General features: G+C 46.6%; 1 pseudogene across 1 annotated transcript in view; it reads left to right on the top strand.

Annotated features, from left to right (window-relative positions):
• The first annotated feature begins 2,013 nt into the window (after positions 1 to 2,013).
• LOC108285239 overlaps positions 2,014 to 4,993 on the top strand; it is a 29,566-nt pseudogene continuing 26,586 nt past the window's right edge. The window contains exon 1 of the transcript XR_001817521.2: positions 2,014 to 2,209. The product of XR_001817521.2 is annotated as a polycomb group RING finger protein 5-like (transcript). The remainder of the gene's footprint in view (positions 2,210 to 4,993) is intronic.

The following is a 4,993-nucleotide window of genomic DNA, read 5'->3' as shown; positions in this document are numbered from 1 at the left end:
GCGCGATCTCGGCTCACCGCAACCTCTGCCTCCTGGGTTCCAGCAATTCTCCTGCCTCAGCCTCCTGAGTAGCTGGGATTACAGACATGCGCCACCATGCCCAGATAATGTTTTGTATTTTTAGTAGAGACAGGGTTTCACCATGTTGTCCAGGATGGTCTCGATCTCTTGACCTCGTGATCCACCCGCCTCGGCCTCCCAAAGTGCTGGGATTACAGACTTGAGCCACCGCGCCCGGCTAGAACTTAGGATTTTATCTCTTACAACTTGCCATTGTTACAACTGGATACCCCTGCCCCTTAGTCACGTGTATATATCTAATTTGTATTCGTATAACTCATTGCTTTTAAAAATACACTTCTCTTACCTAGTTGCTGATGCTCAAAATACATGCTTGCATCATTTTAAGTGAATGCCTAGTATACTACTGTATGAATAGACCATAATTTAACCAGTGAACTCTTTTTTTTTTTTTTTAGACAGAGTCTCAATCTGATGCCCAGACTGGAGTGCAGTGATGTGATCTTGGCTCAGTGTAACCTCTGCCTCCCGGGTTCAAGCGATTCTCCTGCCTCAGACTCCCAAGTAGCTGGAATTACAGGCACCCACCACCACGCCCAACTAATTTTTGTATTTTTAATAGAGGTGAGGTTTCACCATGTTGGCCAGTCTGGTCTCGAACTCCTGACCAGATCCACCTACCTCGGCCTCCCAAAGTACTGAGATTACAGGTGCTCGCCACCATATCTGGCTAATTTTTGTATTTTTAGTAGAGACAGGGTTTCACCATGTGGGCTAGGCAGGTCTTGAATTCCTGAGATCAGGCAATCTGCTCCACCTCTGCCTCCCAAAGTGCTGGGATTACAGGCGTGAGCCACTGTGCCCCGCCCCTACCCATCTTTTAAAGGGATACCCCGAATGTCTATGAAAACTCAGATACAACTGAACTAAGTTTGAATCCACTTATACTACAGTTTTTTTGTCAACTCTCTGTTTCTTAAGAACTTTGACAACTGTACTGGGTTGGTCAGTGCAGTGTTGCCCCCGAAATTCAAGTCCTTCTTGGAACCTCAAAATGTGACCTTATTTGGAAAGAGGGTCATTGCAGATGTAATTAGTCATGATCAGGTCATACTGGAGTAAGGTAAGCCTTTTACTTAACAAGACTGGTGTCCTTATAAAAGACACAGAGACAGAGACACACAGGGAGTATACCATTTGATAATAGGGGAAAGAGAATGGAGTAATACAGTTAAAGCCAAAGAACATCAACGATTGCTGGCTTCCACCACAAACTAGGAAGAGGCAGGAAGGATTCTATCCAAAGTCTCAGAAGAAGCAAGGCCCCACTGACATCTTAATTTCTGACTCCCCGACTCCAGAAAGTGAGAAAATATATCTGTTGATTTAAACTATTCAGCGTGTGGTACTCGGTTATGGCAGCTTCAGAAAACTAACATAATGGCAATTTCAATTTCTACTTTATATTCCTAGCCCCAAGAGTACCATGTGGATATTAGAGTACAGGATTAGGTAGCCTCTCAATCTCTTTCATGGTAAAAGAATGGCTGGGCTTCCAGCAGTGGCCAAGAACTGCCAGACGCTTATGAGCGTCTCCTGCGAGATGCTTGTACAGTGAATGCTCAATAAAGTGGTGACCACTATAACCGTAAGCTACGGGGCTACACAGATAAACAGTAAGAAACCAAATGCAAGGGGCAGCAGGAGCAAAGAGAAACAAGGGCAGCTGAGGAAGGAAGCCTCAATTTCCCGGAGGACATCCGAGGGCAGAGGAGATGTGAGTCTGCAAGCCGTTCTCCCAGACCGCTCTGAGCGACTCCCTGCTCTCTCTCCATTCCCTACCGCCCTCGGACCCAGCAACAAGGTTCCCGTGCTGGGCTTCCCTGAGTCGAAGCCAACCCTCCTCCTAAGCAATATCAACCAGGTTCTGAGCCTGCGCGCAGCGCCCCGGCGCATCCGGTTACATCCCGCTGGTGCGTAGGGCGGGACTTCCTCTCCCGCCCAGGAAACGGGAAGGGCTCTTCCGCCGGAAAAAGAGTGGATTTACTACGAAGATGGCACATTGGAGGGGCCGTCGCCTGCAGTAAGGCCGGTCCTTGGCCACCCGGCGGAGCCGGTGACAGCAGCGCCCTGGAAGGCAGGCAGCCGTATCAGGTTTCAGAGGATGCGGCAGAGAACGGGAGTAGAGGTGAGGGGTTGTATCTATAGCGGCGTGTATCTTTTGGGGGGGTCAGCGCCACCAGCGACGTGGGCCCCATTCCTAGTTCATTGCACTTGCATTTCTCCACCTCGTTTGAAGAACGAGCTTGGTAGCCAACGGAGCTGAGGTAAGTGTAAATGCGGAAAGGAGAAATATCCACTCACCAGACTAAAGTTTAAGGAAACTTCAGTTTTCATATAGGCGGTGCTATCTTGTGTCCCTAAAGGGCCTGCGCAAACCCAGACGTTCTGAATCGGTGACGCCTCCTGGAGGCAACAGCACCTGTTGCATAAATTTGAAAACACACACACGGAGTTGGTAATTCTTAAGCTTCCTGAATCTGCTGGCAGTCATTTGGTATCCGAAGCAGAGCAAAGCCATCTTGGTCATCTCCCTCCTTTCAGCTTAAACTGAAGCGTGGTGAGGGGAGACAGGCCGTAAGTTATACAGCTTGTTAATAGCAGCGTCGGGAGTGAAAGCGCGATTTCTTCATTTTCAGCCCGGAATTCTTTGTTCTACACCATACTGTTTCTTTGCCGTACTATTTCTTTGCATTGCTAGACAATTCGTCTTTTTTTACGAGGTGGATAAGGAGTTGAGGAGTGAAGAGAGTAATAATGTACGTCTATATAGGGTATAAATCCATGAAAGGCAGTCAGTGTGTGTGAGGATTTAGAATTGTGCCAATCATCTACATCTTTCATATTTTATAGACGGAGATGAGACTGTCATGTTGCTTTTTTTTTTGAGACATTGTCTTGCTCTGTCGTCTAGGCTGGAGTGCAGTGGCGTGATCTCGGCTCGCTGCAACCCATGTCGCGCGGGTTTAAGCAGTTCTCTGTCTCAGCTTCCCAAGCAGCTGCGATTACAGGTGCGTGCCACCACACCTGGCTAATTTTTGTATTTTTAGTAGAGATGGGGGTTTCACTATCTTGGCCAGGCTGGTCTTGAACTCCTGACCTCGTGATCCACCCAAAGTGCTGGGATTATAGGTGTGAGCCACTGTGCCCAGCCCATGTCGTTTCTGTCATTTACCTTTTAGCAACAGATGTGTAGTAACAATATGTGACGAAGGAACTTTCATTGCTTGTTACATATATTTACCCAGAGCGGCCTGGGGTTCATTGAACAAGCTATGTGCTCGCCCTAGAAAACGGATTCTGTAAAGTACACTGCAGTCAAACCCCAGTTGTCTTCTCAAGTAATCTTACACTTGGTGCTGGTGTGGCTTAAGTTTCTTGTGCATTATTGCAATCATCTCTCTCATGTTACGAAATGGAAATGTGTTGCAGGACAGTGGCAAGCCTGTGAAGAAAGTAAGTGAGCCCGAGGCCCAGAAAGCAATCTATACATTAGCAAATATTGAAAAACTGTTCACATCACATAGTGGGTGTCTTAAGTACTGAGGAACTCATTCAACCAGATATTTATTTTGGGGAAGCCATAAATAGCCTCCCTCTCCTGGGTTCAAGTGATTCTCTGCCTTGGCCTCCTGAGTAGCTGGGATTAGAGGTGTGTGCCACCATACCCAGCTAATTTTTGTTTTTGTTTTTTTTTTTGTTTGTTTTTTTGAGATGGAGTCTTGCTCTGTCACCCAGGCTGGAGTGCAGTGGTGCAATCTCGGCTCACTGCGACCTCTGCCTCCTGGGTTCAAGCGATTCTCCTACCTCAGCCTCCCGAGTAGCTGGGATTACAGGGGTGTGTCACCACATTGGCCTAGTTTTTATATTTTTAGTAGAGACGGGGTCTCAGCGTGTTGGCCAGGATGGTCTTGAACTCCTGACCTCAGGTGATCCTCCAGCCCCAGCCTCCCACAGTGCTGGGATTACAGGCATGAGCTACTGCATCCAGCCCCTATATAAACAATTTTCAAACTTGTTCGTCGCAAGACTCAAGTTATTTAGGACTCCAAAGAGCCTTTGTTTATGTGGTTTATATGAAAATAGTTTTGACTTCACTAACCCCCAGAAGGGCTCTCAGAAGCCCCCCACAGAGACCACACTTTTAAGAACTGCTTTATGCAAATGTTTCAAAGAAATTTTACATTATGTAGATGAATGATTGCTGTCACAAGTGATTGTGACATGAGAAGAAGTATCACCTTAAAAATGCAACAACAAGCACAGTAGCTTGTATTTTCAGTAGCTGTATATTTCCAGGCACAGAGAACACAAGCAGATATCTATTTTTAATTATTTTCTTGGTTTTTTGAGACAACCTCACTGTCACCCAGGGTGGAGTGCATTGGCGCAATCATAGCTCACTGGCAGCCTCTACCTCCTGAGCTCAAGAGCTCCTGTATGTCAGCCTCCTGAGTAGCTGGGGCCACAGGTGTGTGCTACCACCCTGGCTAAAGAAACAACAACAAAAAAGGTTTTGTAGAGATGGGGTCTTTTTGTGTTGCCCAGACTGGTTTCAAACTCCTGAGCTTAAGCAATCCTCCCACCTTGGCGTGCTGAAGTGTTGGAATTACAGGCGTCAGCCACTGCGCCTGGCCCGTAATATTTTTCTATGCTTGGAAAGTTTTTTATTAATCAGCTAGGATACTTCTCTGCAAAAATAAACATATTTAACTTGAGATTTAAAATTTTCTCAGCCAAATGTGGTGGTTCGCATCTGTAATCTCAGCACTTTGGGAGGACGAGGTGGGTGGATTGCTTGCGGTTAGGGGTTTGAGACCAGCCTGGGCAACAGGGCAACCCCATTTGTACAACACCGCACCCAGCCATTTTGTATTCTCTTTATTCCATTGCTTTTTTTTTTTTTTTTTTT

Source organism: Cebus imitator, unplaced genomic scaffold (assembly GCF_001604975.1).
Source record: "Cebus imitator isolate Cc_AM_T3 unplaced genomic scaffold, Cebus_imitator-1.0 Scaffold295, whole genome shotgun sequence".
NCBI lineage: Eukaryota > Metazoa > Chordata > Mammalia > Primates > Cebidae > Cebus > Cebus imitator.
This window is presented reverse-complemented; position numbering and strand designations above follow the sequence as displayed.